Genomic DNA, 22,429 nt, shown 5'->3' with positions numbered 1-22,429 from the left:
AAGTCTTCATCTAATTAAGTCTAAAAGAGTTCTTTCTGTAAATATAAATGAAGTATTTGGGCGATAAGAAAGCAGTATATCTTTTCTTTCTAAGTTATACATACAATAATGATGTCATTCACACAAAAAATGGCATCTTAGATTTGATAAAATAGTATGTCAGCATTATCTGTGCTTTTGATTCTGTTCACTTCCTAGTCAGGACTTAAATTATGGCTCTAGCTCCTGCTTCCAGAATCCATTCCTGTTTTGACCTTTAATTTAAGAGGCACAACATCAAGTCCTGATAGTTTGAACCAACTAAATCTTTCTTTTAAATTGTTTCGTGGTTGGGGGTGGCTATGCATGTTCTGTATTTTGCAGCTCTGTTTTGGGCATCAACAAATTTTTGCAAGCTCTTTTTGCAAATTTTTGCAAAACACAGAGGTTTTTCTCCAGCTTTTTTACTGAACAAATGATAAACAAGACAGTATTTCCCAAACTTGACCAAACACAAGAATTCACCTGAGGCTACTTTAAGCACAGAGATGTCCAGTCCCATCTGGGCATATTAATCAGAATCTCCAGGGAAGAATCTAGAAATCTGGATTTGTCACGGACACTGCAGGGGATTGTTAGGATAAAGCAAGTTTGAGAACCATTCACTGAAGACAGTCTATTTTATCTCCCTCAGCTAAAGATTTTATAAATGTAAAACTGGCATATCTACCCTCCATCTTGATGAGCTGTCATGTTGATCAAAGAGATACCATGGAGGTGTCTGAACTATTCAAGAGAGATTTGCTCAATAATCCCGTCTTTGTATGTAAAAATTAAATTTAGCTTTCCTGAGTTTCTCTTCAGTGGGTAGTTTTTCCTGCTATGAAAATACACCTGAGTTAAGGCAGAAGCGCTTATCATGATAGCCCCCGTCCATATCTGTTAACATAACATCCGGTGGTCTGAATGTTGTTCACATGGGCATGTAGATCTGCTTTGTATGGCCTTAGATACATAATTGGAGTTGTTTTGGCTGTTGAGGTTACTCTACACCTCATGTCATCAGAGACCTATAAGAAAGTACTTGCAAACCCCCGGGAGTTGAAGAATACCATCAAATCTTGGCTCCGGTTCTTAGTAAAGTCAACAATTTCAATTGCGAATTTTAATTATTTTCACTATGATAAAAAATATCGATTATACAAGGGTGGCTAATAGTGAGATCCTTACTTCAACCCATTTTCTCCAGAAATCGTTTGCCTCAATTCAATACCGTTGAAATGTAGAACAGACAATAGCTGTATGGCTTAGTGCTCATTGAATGTTGACCTGGAGAACAGGACTTGATGTTTCATACACACACGGGACTTGATGTTACATACACACGTACACACACTATCAGGCTAAGCACTTCACATGTTATGTCTAACAGATTAGCAGTTTACTTTGAGAGAAACCATTTAAACCTCTTCCAGCAGCAGTAATTTCATTTTACAAAAACTTGAAAAGTGCTTTTTGGGTGCTAGGCACTGTGCAGGATTGTATGAAATTTTACTTTGGAATCACTAAGGTAAAACAGCTTATTTCGAAACTTAAGTGACAGAAAATCATTCAATCTATCTTCCTGATCTAAACAACGGAAGAATTGGACTCGATGCTATCTTAGATAGAAACATGATAACTCTAAGAAATTCTGAGTCTATCAACTTAAAATTTGCGTTTTCTTCTATAATATCTTGAATGACAACATCTATACGGCTAACATTATATCCATTAGCAAATGTAAAAATCTTTGTCCTGAAAGCACTTCTCTATGGTAGAAAGTAAAATGAACAGCTCCATCTACAACACACATGGCATGTATAATTAACACGGAGAAAACCTCCCTCCTCAAGTGATCTCTTACACCCAACAAGCAGGATGATAGCAGCAGAGTGACAATTGAAAAAGGAGTTTCGTATGAGACAACGCAATTCCTGTGCCACAGTTATTATTTAACATCAAATTAGGAATAGGAAAAATGCCAATTTGTCTTGTTTCATAGATAAATGTTAATATATAATTCTCCTGCTATATGAAAATCATTTATATAGCTCGTCTTATTCTGGGAATAGGAATAAATGTCTGTATATAAAGTTTTTGGAAGGAATGAGGCAATCAGGCCTCTGTAGTCTGTTTATTCAATGGTGGCCTTTGGTACACTACCCAGTGTTGTAAATATCCAAAGACCAACTCTGGCATGTGTTTACTTAGTCTTGCCCTTTGAGTTAGTTCTAGAGATCAGCAGAGCAAATTAATCAAGTTCAAATACTATTTCAGAATAGTATTTGCTAAAGTTTATACTACATAAAATTAGAATATTCATAATTTAAATGTTTCCAAAAGCATTTCTATAAAACCTGAGACTGATGCACCTTTAAGAAGTTTGCATAAACCACAAAGAAATAAAACAATGAAATTTTGATTATATCAAATTGAAATTAGTTAAAAAGAAAGCTCTAAATGATTGCTAATAAAGGCATTAGGAAGTCATTACTGTCACACACAAGCTGGTGGGCGTGTAAATTGGCACACTCTTTCCAGATTGTTTGGCAAGCCACATTCAAATGCACTGAAAAAGAAGTGCACGCAATTAGACCCAGAGATTTATCCTGAGGAAATAATCAGTCCAGAATACAAGGAGCTACATACCAGAATGTCCATTGCAGGGAGGTGAATTCAAAGTTTTCACACTAAACCATATTTCAAACTTAAGGCCAAGGCTCTGCTACGGGATCCCCCTGACAGAGTGTAACAAATGGGAGAGGAGGCATGGTCCTGGCTCCAGCTATAGGAGATCTTGTCAGGCTGTGTCGCCCACGAGAACGCTAGGGTCATGGCCATGGAGAATGCCCAGGGTGCAGCACCTCTGTGGGAACAGATGCTCAGGCACAGTAGTTGAAGCTGCAGTGGTTGTCTGGTTTGAACCAATAGAGATGCAATAAGGGCAGCCTCTTCTATCTGTGAGTGGAATGCCCACTTTGGGCTGAATTATTTTTAATACAGATCATAAAAACAAAAACAGGAGCTGAGGGGACAGAGTTCAATTGAAGAAAATACATCATCTATATCAGTGGTTTTTCACCCAGGAGTGATTTTGTGACGTTTGGTAATGTCGGAAGATTTTTTTGGTTGTCACAACTAGGGATGAGTCATGCCCTGTTGCCATGGTGGGTGGAGGCAGACATTACTGTTAAACATCCTGCATCCTATGGGTACACAGGACAACAAATGATTATCTGGCCCAAAATGTCAAGAATGCTACAGCTGAGAGACCGTGGTATATATCTTGGAGTAAGGGGGAAGAGTCAGTGTTTTATATCTGTCAAAATATTGATTGTGGGATGGTTGCACAACTCTGTGAATATACTAAAATACTAAAAATATTGTTCTCTTGAAATGGGTGAAATTATATTACATGCAAATTATATCTCAATAAAGCTGTTATAAAACAATGGGCATTGAATCATTGTAGAAATAAATTTATAATAGAATGTTCTTAATATATGTACACAATACATTGAATAAGCAGAGCTCAAGAAAGTTAATCAGAAAAACACTTTATGTCTGTGTCCCCCTGTCACTTTACAATATGTCCATTGGAAGAAATTCTTCCTCTACTGTACCTAGAAGGTTTTTTGATCATTCTCAGATAATAAAATTCATACGATCACTTAATTTCACCAAAAACAGTGTCAATTTATAAATTACAATGTTTAGTCTTATGTAATAATCCAAACTATGAATTTGATTTAAATGTTGCCCTGACCCCCAGCTAGAGGTTTCTGCAGGTGGGAGGAAGGGAATGAACTGACAATTTCACCCTCCAACACCACCTTCTTTATAGCCCAGAGTTTAAGGGGACCAGGAAGAGAGGAGGATTGAAGGATGAGAGATAAGGAAAGGCAGAAAAGTTCTCACTTAACTGGTATTGATGCAGTGTCATGTTTACATCATATGGTAACTCTATTTTTAACCTTTGAGGAACTCTTTGCTATGGTGGGTGCAACATTTTATATTTTCATCAGCAATGTATCCTCACCAATGCTTATTATATGACTTTTTTATTATAACCATCCTAATGGGTGTGAAATGGTGTCTCATTATGATTTTACTTTCCATTTCCTTGATGACTAATGATGCTGGATATATTTTCATATGCTTATTGTGTACCTTTTCCTTGGGAAACTGTCTATTCAGATCCTTTGGCCATTTTTAAATTGAGTCATTTGTCTTTTTATTACTGAGTTGTAAAGTTCTTTATACATTCTCGATGTAGGTCCCCCATCAGGTATATGATTTACAAATAGTTTCTCCCATTCTCTGGGTTGTCTCTTCACTTTCTTGCTAGTGTCATTTGAAGCACAAATGTTTTTAATGGGTTTTGATGAAATTCAATTTACTTTTTTATTTTGGCACTTGTCCTTTTGGTGTCATATTTAAGAAATCTTTGCCTAGCCCATCGTAATGAAGATTTACTTCTGTATTTTCTTCTAAAAACTTTACGTATTTTTATCTTTTATATTTAGACCTATGATCCGTTTTGAGTTAATTTTGTGTGTAGTATGAGAAAGGGGTCAAATTTCATTCTTTTGCATGGGGATATCCAGTTGCCTCAGCGCCATTTGTTGAAAGATTATTCTTTCCCCCATTGAATTGTTTTGGCATCCTTGTTGAAATCAATAGACCATAAAGGAAAGGGTTTATTTCTGGACTCTCAATTTTATTTCATTGATCTCTATGCTTATCCTTATGCTAGTATCACACCGTCTTAATTACTATAGCTCTGTAGTACATTTCAAAATTTGAAAGCATGAGTCCTACAACTTTGTCCTTCTTTCTCCAGATTATTTTGGCTATTTTTCCATATGAATTTTAGGGTGATTTTGTAATTTCTATAAAAACTGCTGCTGAGATTTCATAAAGATTTCATTGACTCTGTAGACAATTTGGGAGAACATTAACATCTTAATAATATTAAGTCTTTGGATCCATAATCATAGAATGTTCTTTCCATTTACTTAGGTCTTTAGTTTCTTTCAAAAATGTTTTGTAATTTTATTTTTTATCAGCTTTATTGAGGTATAATTGATAAATAAAACTGTAAGGTATTTAAAGTGTACATTGTGATTATTTGATATATGTATACATTGTGAAAGAACTCCTCCTACTAGGTAATTAATACATCGTCACTTTTATTCATTATTGAGAGAAGGGTATTTATTTTATTCATTTTCTCTTTTTTCTATTTTATTAATATCTTCTCTAATCTTTGTTAGTTCCTTGTAATTACCATTCTTATATCAAGGTTTTTCTATGTAATTATGGTTATTTCCTTGGATATCTAGCATTACTGGGTCAAAGGGTATGGACATTTTAAAATACCTTGATATGTGTTGCTAAAGCTTCTTCTAGAAAAATTGAACTAGTTAATAAATCGACCAGAAGAAGCACATATTTTTCCAATGGATTACAATTTTTGTATTACAATAAAATAGGTAAGTTAAAATTCCAAAATAGGTACAGCAATGATATATTAATAGGGGTAGGTAAATCAGCAAGAATCAGATAGGCAACTATATTAGTTTCCCATTGCACTTGTAACAAATTGCCACAAACTTAGAGGCTTAAAACAACACAAGTTTATTCACTTACAGTTCTGGAGGCCAGAAGTTCAAAATCCGTTTTACTGGGTAAAGTCAAAATGTTTACAGGGCTGCTTTATTCTGGAGGCTCTTAAAAGAGAAGTCACTTCCTTGCATTTTTCAGCTGCTAGCCTGTATTCTTTGGCTTGTGACCTCTTCCTTCATCTTCAAAGCACATCACTCCAATCTCTGCTTCCATCCTCTTCTCGAACTTTGACTCCTCCTGGGTCCCTCCTATAAGGACTGTTGTAATTACATCAAACCCACCCAGATAATCCAGCATAGTCTCCCCATTTCAAGATCCATAATTCAATCACATCTGCACAGTCCCCTTTGCCATTTAAGATAACATTCACAGATTCCAGAGATTAGGTCATGGATGTTTGGAGGTCATTATTCAGCCTACCACGTCCACTTTTTATAGACACTACATAAATTTATTCACAAGTAATAAACTCTGACACATTGTTTTAGTTGCTAAATCTAATGACATAACATTACAACTAATGGCATTCAAGTTCACTTGCATTTATTGACAATATTACCAGGAAAAAAGTGAAGGGCATGTATTAGAATAAGACCATTTTGTGGTGTCAGAAGCCATGAGCCAGAGAGATGACTGGGGAACAAACTTGCAGCAAAGGGGGAAACTCACTGAGCCTCATCGTTAAAAGGCCTCTGGGCCAAAACAGTTACAATTTCTGCCTAGACTGCTCTAACTGCCATACATAATAACATGCATGTAATCATCAGTGAGCCATAATTTTGGATTACTTGTAGCTGAATACCTGAAACTTGAGAACCACTAGTAGTCGGACAATTACTGAACCAAATTTCTTCAAGTACTACATTGTCTATTAGTGGTTCACAAAACATGGTCCAGATACCTCCATTTATCTCCAAGGAACTCACAGTTATCAGGGTTGGATATATGGCTGTTTCATGTTTACAATAGATCTTTGCTTATATTATCATTTAGCATAAATCAATTTTTTATCATTTAATAGATGTCACCCCCTTAATATTGCGTTAAATCTGCACTAGAGTTGCAGTGAGGTGATCTGTTTTTTGTTAATTGGTAGTGACACAATGAAGACATTGATTAGGCGGAATGAATGACATCTTGAACTCCAAACCGGATCAAAAGTTTGAGAATTGGTGGATGTTAAAAAAAAAAAAAAAAAAAGCAATTAATGAATTCCACTATAGTACCACCTAGTGGAACTTTAGAAGAAATCAATTGGTTTTCCTATCCATCTTGAAAACAAGGAAATATATAAAGTGAACCAGGATTCATTTAAAAGTAAGCTCAATATAAATTAGACTTTCTAAAGTGGTCAAGGAGACTAATAAGTTCCATTTAAAAGAAGCAACTTAATGTTTGTGAAAATTAACTCTATTTTTTGAGTTATAAATTGAGACTAGCTCATTTCATGTATTTTACAAAATAAAAAAGGTGCACTAGGATAAATCAATTCATAATTCTACCGTTCAAGAAGGTATGTAATTTCAAACATTTTTTATGTCCATGTGCATACAGTTATATTTTAAAGTGGAGTTTATGTTATATTACCGTTTTTAATACTTCTTTGGTTACACCAAGCTATTCCATCTTTATCTATATAATTCTGGTCACCAATTCTGATGTGTGGTGTGGAGATTTTCCCCCAGCTGGGTGTCCTACAATTCAACTCAGTTCTGACTCAGTCTACCTGGAGATAGGATCAGATTGCACAGGTTTGGCTTCAATCAAATAAGACTGCTCCCACTTCAGATGTCAATCACAAGCCCAGCTTGTTATCTGTGCTTCTGGCCAATTGGCTATAAATCAGAGGTTCTAGCAACCCTCTCCTTGGGTTCCATTAATTTGTAAGAGCAGTTTACAGAACTCAGGTAACTACTTTACTCACTAGATTACCAGTGTTAAACAAAAGAAATTTAACTTCTACGGCTGAAAGCATTTTGAAAAGGGTTTATTAGGCCATTGGTAGCAAAAAAAAGAATACCAGTTTTAGGGCATAGAATCTAAACCACCAGCAGCATGGTTAGGTAGGTCCTTGTCCCTGAATTTTGCAAGTGTTTTTTATACATCAAGGAGGGGGGGGAAAGGTGTAAGCATTTCTCAAAGGATTTACATTAGCTATAGACACAGGAGATGGAGAAGGTGAAGGGGGCTACTTCTGGGACAGGAAGCAAGGCCCAAGGAAGAAGTGTCCACCCTGTGGATTAGCTGTGGGTAGTTCATGTGTGAATAAGAAGCAGAGGTTCCTGGGGTTCTATGGCACCTGGCTATTCTCTCATTTGGATAGTCTCATAAATAGCCACCTGGAAATTCATCCTAAATTCCAACAGATTTACAGGAATGTGAGCAGTCTTTTGTCAGAGCTGGTCCACAGCTACTAACAGGCTAACTGTTCTCTCTTTCACTCTCTGGCCATTGTAATTTTAATGTAGAACATCTCAGAATTCTTTTCTTGTCACCAGTTAATTACAAAGCATATGAGGTCAGACAATTAAGTTCGCAAACTCATCCCAGAAAAAGTGCTACATACCTCATTGCTGAATATCACTATGGTCACCTTTGAAGTACTCCCCTTGGGAAGCTATGCACCGATGCCAGCACATAGTCCACCCTTCAAAGCAATTTTGGAACTCTTTCTGGAATGGCCAGTAGAGCTGTCATCTTATTACCCTTGATGTCCTGAATGTCATCAAAATGTCTTCCTTTCAATATTTCCTTTATCTTCGGGTAAAGAAAGAAGTCACCGGGGGTCAGGTCAGGTGAGTAGGGAGGGTGTTCCAATACAGTTATTTGTTTACTGGCTAAAAACTCCCTCACAGACAGTGACGTGTGAGCTGGTGCATTGTCATGATGCAAGAGCCATCAATTGTTGGCGAAAAGTTCAGGTTGTCTAACTTTTTCATGCAGCCTTTTCAGCACTTCCAAATAGTAAACTTGGTTAACTGTTTGTCCAGTTGGTACAAATTCATAATGAGTAATCCCTCTGATATAAAAAAAAAAAAGGTTAACAACATCATTGCAACAAGTTTGCAAACTTAACAGAGGAGCTTCTGTCCTTTTGGAATTTGGGGCCCAGCACAGTAGAAGGTGGAGGTTCCTAAACTTGAAAGCTCTTCAAAAGCCCTCTTTTCGACTTTTTATGGAGATGTCATTACAGGGACATGGTTGATTAAATCATTGGCAATTGATGATTGATTCAGCTTCCAGTGCCTCCTGAGCCCCCACTGGAAATTCTGGGGGTGACTGAAAGCTCCAATGCTCCATTCATGGTTAGTTCCCCTGGCAACCGGCCGCCTATCTTTAGGGGATTTCCAAAAGTCACTTCATTAACATAAACCCAGTTGTGGTGGCAAGAAGCTTGTTATGAATAACAAGATACCCATGTCACCCTTAAGGCTCTGAAGGGATTTCCAGAACTGAAGACTCAAAATGCTTGTATAGCTCTTACCACTCAGGAAGTTCCAACGGTTTTAGGAGCTATGAACCAAGACCCAGGGACAAACACTAAAATATGTATTTACTATAAATCACAATATCACAATTTATAATAATGTTTCATGAATGAACCCACTGAAAAATATGCCCGAAGCTTTGAAAGGCCAGAAATTCAAAATGTCAGAGTTTAGAGTAAGTAAAGGTTTATTGACTGATAAGACACCAACTGGGAAGATGGGAGACCTACTAGTGCAACTCCATCTTGCTCGCTGGACCAGGTTAAGGGTTTTTAAGGGTTTGGGGTAACAGGTATGCAGACACTGGTGCGGCAAGTTTACACTGTAGGACCTTGGAACGTAGCCATTTACAGAAAGGGGCATCTGTACTGGATCTTCCTGACAATGGACGCTTTGCTTCTGAAGGGTTTCTGGTGTTTAAGTTCTGGTCACATTCCTGGTCCTTTAGTACTGGGGGAGGGGGAGGGAAGGGACATGAGACTTTGATTCCCAGAGCAGCTGGAGGTCAAAGTTCTCTCCTCTGTGCATGCTTTGGCAGCATGACTGTGGTTTTGATGTTATCTCAGAAAAGCAACTCAGTATCTTGTTAAACAGGATAGAAAGATTTCAAGCTGGTTTTGCAGTTACAGAAATACCTGTAAATTGAACATGTACTTTGGGAAATTAGGAAGAGCAAAGCATTTTAAAGAGAGAGCCTCAAGTTTGAGTCTGACCAATTCCATGAACTAGTTGTGCAACCTCATGCTAATACTAAAATTTATTGGTCAATTTCTTCTCAATAAAATGGGAATACATTTGACTTTGCAGAAATAAATGACACATAGTGAAAATAAAAGAACTAGTACACAGAGAGATGATCAATAAATAATGACTATATAAGTTTGTTGATGCAAACTAGATACAATCAGTTATGCTGGAAATTCATTTTATGGTGAGTAGAATTAAACTGTCTATCACAGCTAAGCTTTAAGACTCTTTTATTACAAACATTAGAATTTGTTTAAAAATAAATTATACCAACTCAATGTTACATTTTATATATATATTAGAATCTTCCAAACATTAAATAAAAATAAGTCAAGTATGTGTAATTTTATGGAGTTGCAAGAATGAAGACTTGTCATAAAATACACCAGTCATAAAGCTGATGAAGATTCCTCATCATTAGTTTGTACTTTAATTTCTTCTATAGATTCCAAATGTAGTTAGAGAAATTCTGCTGTTTCTCCTGTTTTTACTTTAACAGAATCTAGCATTCTCTTCTGAATTCCTAGGGCAACCTCTAGAACTTTCAAACAAAATTCCCTTTATTGGACATTAGAGTTCACATGACAAACTTGATACTCTGTACGGATACCTAAAATTCTGCACCTTTGGTGCTTTTCAGTATTTATCTGGTGTTTCTCAACTTCTCCAGATATGTTGTGATTACTATGTTAATGAATCCTGGCTAACTGGTTTAAGGGAATAAATTTCACTTTTTCTTCATCTTTAGAAATGAGTTATGTCATTTCAGTCTACAGAAGATTATCTTTTTCACTTGATGTAGTCATCATTAATTCCTCCAATTGTCAGCTCTTCTGAGCACATTCCTCACCCACCTGTGCTGTAACAGCAACCTCCTGTGCTCCGAAGAGGCTTCCTGCCTCCCTCTCCCTCTCAAGTTCTCCTATCTGTAAGCCAGGGCGCATAAGTCATAGCTTCAAAATACATTCTAAGCACATTCAAGTCTAGTTCTGTAAGAGAGAACCATTTTGCCAAAGAAGCAACATAATTATGGCTGAAGCTCATCCTGATAATCTATGTTACAAGTTATTATTTGAATTTTACATTCCTTAAATTATTTATGAGGTTGAGCATTTTTCATATTTATTGGTCATTTGAGCGGCTTCTTTCACGACGTCTTGGCCATCATCTTTGCCCATTTTTCTACTGGAAATATATTTTTCTTCCTATTGATTTGTATATGATCTTTATCTGTTAAGAATATTAATCTATTTCCCCCTAATCTGTAACTTATTTTTGAATAGAGAAAAATTATAACTGGATGTACCAAAATTACTTCAAATTCAACTTTTGCAGCTGAGCTCAAAATTCCTTTATCACAAACTGGCATCTTTTTAATATGTTCATAAGTCTCTCCATAATAGCACCCTTCTCCTAATCTCCAAAGCTAGAATCTTCAAAATTACCTTTAACTCTTCTCTCTACAAAATTCCTTCTATCCTAGCCTATCAGCAGATTCTGTGATTTCTTTCTTCAAAATAAATTCCTCTGATGTTCCCACATCTGTTTTTTCCTCACTGTCTTAAGTAAATCACTGTTCTTATTCCTCAGCCATAATAGTGCTATGTAACTGGTCTCTGTGCCTCCAGTAGGAAAAAAAAAATAATTTTTACCTCAAAGGATACTTGTATAACTATGGGATTGACCTCAGCCGGGAGAATATGAGCTGTCTGAATTCCAAAGAACATGCAGGTTTTACATGTTTTTAAACATGTGAAAGAAACTCGATGATAGATATCGTTTAAAAAATGTAGACATACAGGTCAAAAATATCTCTAGGCATACAATTACAAAATCAAAGAATTTTCCAGCAAGTTGAGCAGATTACGTAATCAAAACCATTTTACAGCTGAGAATACAGGAACACAGGAGTAATATGTTCAAGGATATATCCAATTGTTACTTATTTATACTTATAAATTATGTACATTATAAAAGAAACAAGCATTTTACATATAGAATAATTTAAAAATCATTTTATTTTATTAATGGTAAAAAATCTTTTTTGCTTTTATTATTAATATTTTTGGTGAGTGCTCAGTGAATATGCGTAATTATTTTTAAAAATCTCGAGTTATTATTTTTTGATACACCAAAAGTTGAGTTGTAAGTTCAGCTTATTTTGATACTTGGTTATTAAAAAAAAAGATAACACAAAAATATATAGATCCAATACTCATTTCTCAATTTCATCCACTTATTCAAGTTTTTATTGAAAATCACTTAGTAAATTGCCGTTTCTTTGTTGTCAATGAACTGTTCTTGACAAGTGATTAGAAAGTGCTATATTTTTAAGTTTAAAAAAATTGTTTGAATCCCACTGAAGCGCTTCATTAAAGTGATGACTAAGTTAGAAAAATCCGTCTCCACGTGTGGAAATATGAGAATTTTTATAGATGATATATTTATATCTGTTTCAAAAATAAAATTAAGTGATTATTTCCAAACTTTTTCCACAATATTTGGTTTTTTTTTTTAAAAGAAACTGCTTTGTATTTATTGTGCTATTGTCCTTGTATGAAGATCAAATATGTGAGCATTTTCAGTATCCACTAGGTGGAGTAATTCTAATAGTCACTTATCAAAGGTCAGCATAGTTGGAACTTTAAAAAAATAATTTATTAATACATTCTCAGCTTGTACAAATAATTAACAGACCTAATTGTTAGAGCTAAAGCTATAAAACTCCTAAAAGAAAACATGGAAAATCTCTGAGACCTTGGTTTAGGTAAAGATTTCTTAGGACACAATATGCATGAACCATAAAAGACAAAATTAATAATAATACTTAATAAAAATTTGAAACTTCTGGTCTCTGAGAGATACTACTATGAAAAGTCACAGACTGGGTAAAAAGCATCCAAACCACATATCTGATTAGTCTTGTACGTTGAATATATAAGGAACCCTAACAAGTCAATAATAAGGAGACAACCTAAAAAGGGGGTGGGGGGAGGTCAAAAGATTTGGATAGATCACCAAAGGAGAAATATGAGATAAACCACAGTGAGATCCCTCTACACAGCTACTAGAATGTCTGAAGTTAAATGGCTGACAATTATAAGTGCTGACAAAGCCTAAAGCAAGCAGAACTCTCATAAATTACTGGTGGGAATGCAAAATGGTACAGTCATTTTAGAAAAACAGTAGAGGTTTCTTATAAACTTAAATACATACCAACGATACAACCCAGAAATCCCATTCTTATACATCTGTCAACCTAAGAAACATCTAAACCTGTAGAGAATTTTTCAGAGTTTATTTGAGCCAAACTGATGACATTTGCCGGGAAACAAGATCACAAATGCTCCACAGAATAACAGGTTTGGAGTTTCTTTTATGCATTTGAGAAGGGAATATAAGGAAGGGAATGTATGAGGGTGGAAGAAACTGAGGCAGGGATTGGATTACAGGAGAGTTAGCAAAATTACTGCTTTGGAGGCATTACTTCTGACATCTCAAAGGTGAGCTAACGTCGATGCACAAGGACAATGGACAGGGATGGCTTAAAACCTCTCACTAAAGAAGTTGCAGGCCTGGGGCGTGACGACCCACTATGACCTGCCCAGTTAGGAATTTATGATCAGGTCACCCTGTGTACTTTCCATAGAGCCCCTTTTTAAAATCCATATATTTATTTAAGAGAAATGAAAACACCAGAAAGATCTGTCGGTGAACATTTATTCATAACAGCCAAAATCTGGGGGAGGAGGGAAAGTCCATCAATTAGTAAATAGATAAACCAATTGTGGTACATCTGTAGATGGAATACTACTCAGCAACGGAAAGAAATGAAAAGTATGTGCAATAATATGGATGCATTACAACTGTTTTATAAATAATGCTACAATGAAAAACCTATAAGTCATTTTGCAAATTACAAATTATCATAGGGGACAACTGGGTCAAAAGGCATGTGTGTTTGTAATTTTGATGTTTCAAAATTGCCTTTCCCCAGGGGCTGTACCAGTGTACGTTCCCACCAGCAGTTGGAAGTGCGTCTATTTCCTTATTACCTCATCAAGAGTGTGCGAAATTTTTGGATCTTTGCTAATCCAACAGGAAAATGGCATCTCAATATAAATCATATTTGTCTTTACAGAGAAGCTTTAACATATTGCCTTGTACCAATGGATCGTCTTCCTGTTCATAAAATTTCCTGGGGCCTACAGACTGAAGAAAGGCTGACAACACCAGTATTACATCACAAGTTTATTAGGGGAACTTACATAAGAGGCAACCTTGGGCGCTGGCAAGAGGACATAGATAACCTCTCCTGCCTTTGGCAGGAGTTAAAGAATTAATTATATAGACCAGGGCAGGACGCATAGGGGTACTGGGTCGTGACCTGCCCCAGATGAGGGAAAACCACCTTACATGCTTGCCCAGGCCAGGGCAATGGCCTGTTCTGGGAACCAGCAGGCCTTGAGGCATAGGGGAGGGGTGGATAAGACAGTCTCTGAGGGGATTTACGGGAAGCAATCTTTGTTCTGGCCCAGATCTAGCTTGTCAGGCAACGGTCATGACATGAACAGTCTCTCCTCCACACTTACACATCCCGAGGACTCATGCGTTAGTTACTACAGCACCCTGAAACTGCCACACATCTTTACATCTCTATGCCATTGCAGACTGTTCCTTGTGCCCGGAGTGCCCTCACCCCCACCTGGTGAACCCTTGCTATCCTTCAAAACTCTCAGTACCTTTGTGAGTTGATTCCCGTAGATTGAAAAAAATGTTGCTTTCCTCTGAACTACTGTTGTATTTTGTGTCTACGATGCTATTTCATGGTGAATTGTCTTCTTCAACTCACTGTGAACTCGTGGGCATATGAGAAAGTATATCTAAGTTCCATAAGACAAGGGCTGCAGTTCATTCAACTCTCCTAACCTCAGGAGCTAGAAGGGTGTCTGGCACAAAATAAGACCTACAAAGAATGGGTACTGAACAGAAAGGAATGGTCTTTGCAGAAGCAAACATGTTTCTATAAATACATACGTGTGAATGAATGTGTATCCATAAAAGATTTTCTGGCAAATAAATCTAACAATATAATTCTGCATTAATGGCGATTTGTCTCAAAACTTCCTCCAAGATTCTTTTATATAAAAATTAAAACTTATGTTAACTAGTAGTCCAATATGGTCCAAAAACAGCCAGTAGAATGAGAGCCAAGCATCTTCATTTTATGTTGGGCCCCACCTGTCCATAAAGGCTATACGGGACAAGATAATCTGAAATGCTGGCATGGAAGAAATTCATTGCCTTCTATGACAACTAACGGCGGGGAAAATCCTTCTGGTGGCACCGTACAACAAGGTGTGAGGTATGAGAGAATATGCAGCTGCTATTCCGAAGCAAGTGTAGATATTTGAAATGTGACAAAGGACCAGTTTCTGTACTTCCGGTTTGGGTAGCTTTGCTGGTATCCTATGGGCATATTATAGAAGGCTTTAACTCTGAACACAGGTGAGAGTCCCTCATCTATGCCAAACAGAAACCTGTATACTGGCTCAAGCCCAGGAAAATTCCTCATTGTCTGCTCATCAAAGAGTATTGCTGTTTCCCCGAAAGTAAGACCTAGCCGGAAAATAAGCCCTAGCATGATTTTTCAGGATGACATCCCCTGAACATAAGCCCTAATGCGTCTTTTGGAGCAAACCTTAACATAAGACCCGGTCTTATTTTCGGGGAAACACGGTATATATACCTGGAAATGAACAAGTTTATATACCTCACAGACTCAATGGGGAAGGTGCGTATCTGAACTTCCTCCATGATCAGCGCAGAGGCTTTTCAATTTTATGGATAGTAGGTTAACAAAGACAAGGAGTGTTTCCGTAAGACCCATGGTCATTCCTGGAGAATCAACACAAGAGAAAGCATGAAAGAATTACTATATGCTACTTAACAAATATTTATCAGATAACTACGTGCTGGGTAACATGTTAGACAATGGGAACAAAAAGTTGAATAAAGTATAGTCTCTGCCGCAAAGGAGCTTGAAATCTAGTTCTGAGGATGAGATAGGACCACTATCCTATGCTGGTACAATACTTTTCAGTTACAAAGTACTGTTACATATTGTAAATTCACTGCTCTGTCCTTCCCACACTACCAGAATATAGAGGCCATTAGAAGAACACAAAGTGCTGTGGACATTCAAAAGGAAGAGATTCCTCATAGTTGGGTGGTAGGGGCGGGGTGGGAAGTGAAGCCTTCATGGAGAACGAAGCACTTCAGGTGAGCCTTGAAAGGTGGACATACTTTAGTAGACAATGATTGGTAGCATTTGTTGTAATAAATAACTTGCGCATAGCCATAAAATCAAGAGGGTGTTAGAGACATTTAGGGGAAACGTGAGGAGAACAATTTGTCTGTAACAGAGCAGAATAAAGCTGGAAATAAAAGCTTAGGAATGTATGCTCAATTTATGCAGATTTTGGGCTAGTATATTAAATGAATGAGTTGTACTTTAATCTGAGGCTTCGTTTGAGTTTAGCTACTTCAAAAGAATTCCTCATTTATTTCAAGCTATCCCTCCTAGGTTTCCTTCAGATTCATTTGTTCTGCTATGTTTCCCTCAAAAAATCTTACTAATCAGTCACTAATCAACTCATACACATTTCTCCTCTCCTCCCATTCTCTCCCAGTTGTCTCAGGGATGGTGAAATTTCAACTGTTCTTTTATTTATTGTCGTTTGTGGTGCCTGGTTGTCTGTGAAAAGCAGAAAGTGTTTTAATAATGCAAACCGATTTTTGTACTAAAATCTTTATTGATACCTTAGATTATATTCTCCAAGATTCTTTTATATAAAGTTTATATTATGTTTCCACAATCTAATACCATGTATACTCTTTTGCAATTTCCCAATTATCGGACATCTAGGTGACACCAAATTTTGAGATGAAGACTAGTGCAGAGCAGTTAAAATTAGATAAAAATAAATTAGTATAAAAAAAGTACAATCCTGCCACTGGGGGAGGGGAAGTGCGTAATGGGCAATAATTCTTAAAGATGCATAAAACATTACAAACCCACCCACACAAACAAAATGACATGTTGTCTGGCTTGCTTTCCACCAAGCTATCTTCGGTCAAGTTATTGTCAGCTGAATAGTAATGTTACTCTATGTGCTGAGTACTATGCTAGGCAATAATTGACATAAAAATGAAATACTTGATCCTTATCCTCAAGGAGCTTAAACACTAGTAAGGGACCTAGGCAAAGTAAGGATGCCCAGATTGCTACGGGAACACAAAGGTATCTGACCACTTCTGGGAAGATCTAGGAAGGTATCCTTGAAGATAGCAATGTAAATGATCCCTGAAGGAGGAGCAAGCGTTAGGCAAAGAAAGGGCTGAGGGGAAGGGGAGTGTAAAAGGAATTCCAGGCAGAAGCAACAACCTGTGCAAGGATACAGAATCAAGACTGAGTCGGTCCTTTGAGAGAATCCTAAGTGATATGTTGCAGCTGGAAAGCAGGGGCATATGTGTATGTGAGTGGATGAGAGTTCGAGGGAAGAACATGAGAGGTCTACAAAGTGAGCACGCTCAATGTGGTACTCCAGAGTGTAAGAAAATTATAGTTTCTATTTATGTTTAATTTATATTTTAAAATTTTTTCTAATGATATAATTTATATTCGACCTAATATTAGTACAAGAATACAAATATAAAAATTAAAAAAAAACTAAATTTGGCTGTATTGGTGATGAATGCTCAAAATTGTTTTTCTGGTTGTCATGCATGCTGTCATGCAGGGTCTCTGGTTCTGCTGCCCACACAAAAACACAGGATATGGTGAGGCCAGAAAGGAACACCCACAGAGCCACAGATAGGGGAGTCATATCACTATAGTCTTGCTGGTGGCCTGGCGAGACACACGCAGTAGGATCCACATGATCTGCAGTCCACCATTCACTTTTCTGCCTGCCAACCAACCAACCAATCAATGCAGTCCCAGCCGTTACATCAGTAGCCAATTAACCAATTGTAACTGGTTATAGCTTACAGCCAACCAATCACAGTCGATGATCATTCACCACCCAAGCCAGCACCTCCTCACACGAGGCCCAGAGCCTAGAAACTGCTCTCTGGGACTCTGTTCCCACACTGGTTAAGGGTATGAGTGCAATGAAATTTGGAGACAACTGCTCCAGGTGAAGGGAAATTAAGAAGGGTTTTAAAACGGGAAGTATGGCAACAAGATCTGAAACTGGCAGCAGGGTGGAGGATGGCTGATGGGAGGGAGCATGAAGGCAGATCAGAGGCATTAGTCAATGTGAGAAATGAAACGAGCTGAATCAGGAAGTGGCCATGGGAATGGCGAGAAATAGGCATTTAGAAGGTAAAATAGATAGGGTTTGGTGAATTGACACTTTGTGCAATGGGGAGGAAAAATGAAGAGAAATAACAGAAACAAGGAAGAGGATGGATGCCTTATGAAGCAACAACAAGGGGGACAAAATCAAAGGTCAAATGCAGAATAAATCAACTCAGCAATATTACAGGATGCATACCCCTGTGTAAGCCACTGTTTATATTAGTTGAATACAAGAATACATGTTCAGTTCTAAGTGTCCAGCCCACACAGATATAACACAGCCAAAGTGTCATTGGAGACTGCCAACCCTGAGTAAAACAAATTATCATATTCTGGTCAAAAGAACATTTGAAATGTAATGAGTACCATTGGAAGTGGGATTTTTTTTTTTAAAAAAATTATAGTTGACTAATAGAAGTGATTTAAAGTTCTGAATTCAGTAATACTTGTAAACATTACAAAATGTGAGCGATAGTAACATAGCTTTAAGAGTACTTAGTCTCCAAAATGTTATGTGAACTCCCAACTGGGCATAATATAAAGTTATAGACAATGTCTTAGAATTAGGCACAGGGTGTAGGAGTGAAAATATTTTTACTCTAAAACAATTGAAAGTCATTGCAAGTTAATTTGGAAAATTGTGACAGAATGCTATTTTAAATAATAGACCTAAACATGCTACCTTACCTTATTTTCCAGCCAATTGACCTAGCAAAGAAATTATACGGTAAGACTCTAAAAACTTTTCAGGTCATAGGCACCCTTTGCTCTCTATGCTTTAATTCCACTGGATTTCACTCTGTCAGTTCTGAAACATGCTGTTCCCTCTTTTTCCCTGTACACCTCTTCTCCTAATTACATTTTGCTGTGGTGTATTCCTTCTTATTTTTCATGTTTCAGCTTAAACATAATTTTCTCAAGGGGGCATTTATTACACCACTATACAGTTTTAATACTTTTGCAATATGGTCCCATGTACTTCCCTCTTGGTAACATTTACTTGACTTGCAATTATTTTTCAGCACCCACCACCTCATTGGACAGCAGACATCCTGTGGGCAAGAACACTCACTGCCTGGCAGGTGAGTGGCACTCAATAAATATTAATTGGATTACATTAAACTTTATAGGCAAAACCTATTAATCAGGTATATTAGGCCAGAATCTCCATCTACAAGCTCATGTGCAAGAAATATAACTTAACTTCTATGATTCAACTTTATTTCAAGACATCATTTTACCAGGATGGCAGAAACTTTGTCTTGGTCAATTCAGTACCTTCTCTTTTTCTCTAATATTTACATAAAGCCAAGATGTTGAGATGAAGGTCATTTATCCTCATTGTCATGTGTCCCCTCAGTCACTTGATATAGAATATTTGTAAAACACTTAATAGTTTCAAAGTATTTTTTAATGTGATTTCTCACAATCTTCAAAACAACCTGAGTATCTTTTTATCTATTTTAAAAAATTAACAAATTGGAATTTAGAGTGTCAAATATTTGTTCAAGACATGCCTTCTGAGGGGAAGACTTGGGACATGACCTCAGAATTTCTTAGTAAAATTCTGGAGCTTAGGCCACATATCTTGCACATTTTAATATTTAATGATGATGATGATGATGATAACTGCTAATGTTTATCGAATGTTTACTATTTTCCAAGAACAGTGCCAAGTACTGCACCTAACTATCTCTCATTTAATTTTTCCAAGAACCCTAAGAGGCAGGTACAACACCAAAGCACAGACATGGTGAAGGATTAGCCCAAGGTCACATAGCTAATAAAGCCAGGATGCACTCAAGTGGTCCTACCCTGAAGCCTGCCCTCTTAACTACTATGTATGACCTTGCATGTTTTGCTCTTTGAACCTCTAGACTGTTTGACCTGGGCCAGACCTTTGGACTCGGCCAAACCAACATTGTCTTACAATTGTTAGTAAAGCTAGCAGGAAAGCAGACATCCTGACCACAAGGACGGATGATTATGGACTCTCTATCTGAAGACAGAATCAGTAACCAATCATGTGTAACCAAAGAGTAACTCAGCTTGACAGCACCAATGGGAATTCTTTCTTCTGTGTCATTATTTCCTTCCTTTTGTCATAAAAACCCATCTCTTCATCCTATAATTGGGACACTATTTTGGGTTTCTGCCTGAATCTGTGCTTCCCAAACTGCAATTCTTTGATGCCAAGTAAACACTATTGTCTCTCATTTGGGCTTTTTAATTTTAGGTCAGCAATCTCAAGATCCTCAACTTAATCACAACTGCAAAGACCCTTCTGCCATGTAAGGTGACATTCATAAGTTCCGGGGTTAGGATGTGGACATCATTGCCAGGCCATTCTACAGACAACCACAAGATTTCATTTCCTTTGGATAAGTGCCCAAGACTACAATAATCATTGGTAGCTGCATGTTTAATTTTGTAGGAAATTGTCCAATTGTTGCCCATAGTAGCTGTATTAGTTTATAATCCCTCGGGCAATGTATCAGTGATGCAGTTTCTCTATAACCTTGCCAGCATTTGGTGCTGTCACTTTATTTTAGCCATTCTAATAGGTGTGTAGTGATATCTCATCGTGGCTTTAATTTGCATTTCTCTAAGGGCTAACGATGTTGAATACCTTTTCATGTGTTTGTTTGCCACTCCTATATCCTCTTTGGTGAAATATCTGTCCGTGTCTTGTCTGCTTTATTTTAATTTTTTTTATTAGTTTCAGAGGTACAAAACAATGCAATAGTTACACATTTCACTTCTCACAAAGGGTAACTCCCCACGCCCCTGCCACCTATTGCCTCTCTGACATTGTATATAGCTGTTACAATTCCATCGACTCTATTCCCTATGCCGTACTCTATATCCCGTGAATATATATATATATATATATATTAAATTATAGTTCCATCTGCTTTATCTTTAATGCCAATAACCAGAAGTTCCTCCAAAACACTTTCACCAAGGCTATTAACAGAATGTATGGGTCTTTTGGGTAGATTTCTGACCTGCATCTTTGAGGAAACTAAGTAGTACAGTGGTTCGAACACTTCAGTGTGCATCAGAATCATCTGTCGGGCTTGACAAACACCCGAGTTTCTCATTTTGTAACTATGGGGTGGGGCCCTAGAGAACATGCATTTCTAACAAATTCCCAGGTAGCACAGATGCTCTCCTCTCAGGACCATACTTTGATATGAATTGCTTTAGGGAAACCTTAGGGCTACTTGATGTTTTCTGCTGCCTTTTCCCCATAATTGTAAGTTTCCCTGGAGTACACATGAGAATGAATGAAAAAGTTGTTATATTCCAAAGTGAAGTGCTGGAGGGGGATGGGAAGGACTTGGGCATGTCAAAAGGTCCCCCACAATAAGCTGATCTCCCAATGGCCAAAGTTTGCAACAATCCGAACAACAAAATAATGACAGTACTGGATTACATAACCCAAAGGATAATGTAAATATGGAAGAAAGGACAAAACTTCCTTGCACATGAATTCCAAATAACACATGTAGGTACTCCAGGAAGTGGAGTTTTAATTTCTTCATTGTGGGCTCCATTTAACGATTCACCTCCCAAGGCTAGAGTATGGAAAAGTGGAACATAGTAACTTTGCCATGGAGAAACCTGGCAGACAGCACCTTAACCAATGACCAAGAGTAATATCACCAGGGACGAGTCACATTGATGTGCCTCTGATAAAACGCAAGAAGAAAGGCATCTCACCTGTGCCTTCCAAATCCATAACCCCAGTCATGAGAAAGCATCAGTTTACTATTTAATCTCAGTATCCTTTATCCCCTTCTGCCTTAGGAGTAAACTTTGTGATTTGTAGCTGCACACATGGCCACCCAGAATATATCAGAATATATTGTTCAAGTTTCCTTCAACTAGGTGTTTTCATAATACTGAGCTCTAGTTAGTAGGAGGTAGGCAGAAGCAGGAAATGCAGTATTTACAAAAAACGTCCTTAAAGGGAAGAGATGTGCCTTTCTTCACCTTGCTTTCTGCTGGTAGGAATGCGATTACAATGGCTGGAAGTTGAGTGGTCACCTTGGGTCATAGGTGGAGCAAGAGGCTAGAGGGAGCCCAGTGCCTGACACTGTGACAGCAGCCTAAGCCCAGGACTGACTACCTCCAGACTTCCTGTGCATGAGAGAAAAATAGCTATCTTAAGTTG

The sequence above is a fragment of the Rhinolophus ferrumequinum genome, chromosome 14, assembly GCF_004115265.2.
Source record: "Rhinolophus ferrumequinum isolate MPI-CBG mRhiFer1 chromosome 14, mRhiFer1_v1.p, whole genome shotgun sequence".
Lineage (NCBI taxonomy): Eukaryota > Metazoa > Chordata > Mammalia > Chiroptera > Rhinolophidae > Rhinolophus > Rhinolophus ferrumequinum.
The sequence above is the reverse complement of the archived record's forward strand: the minus strand, read 5'-3'. Positions refer to the sequence as shown.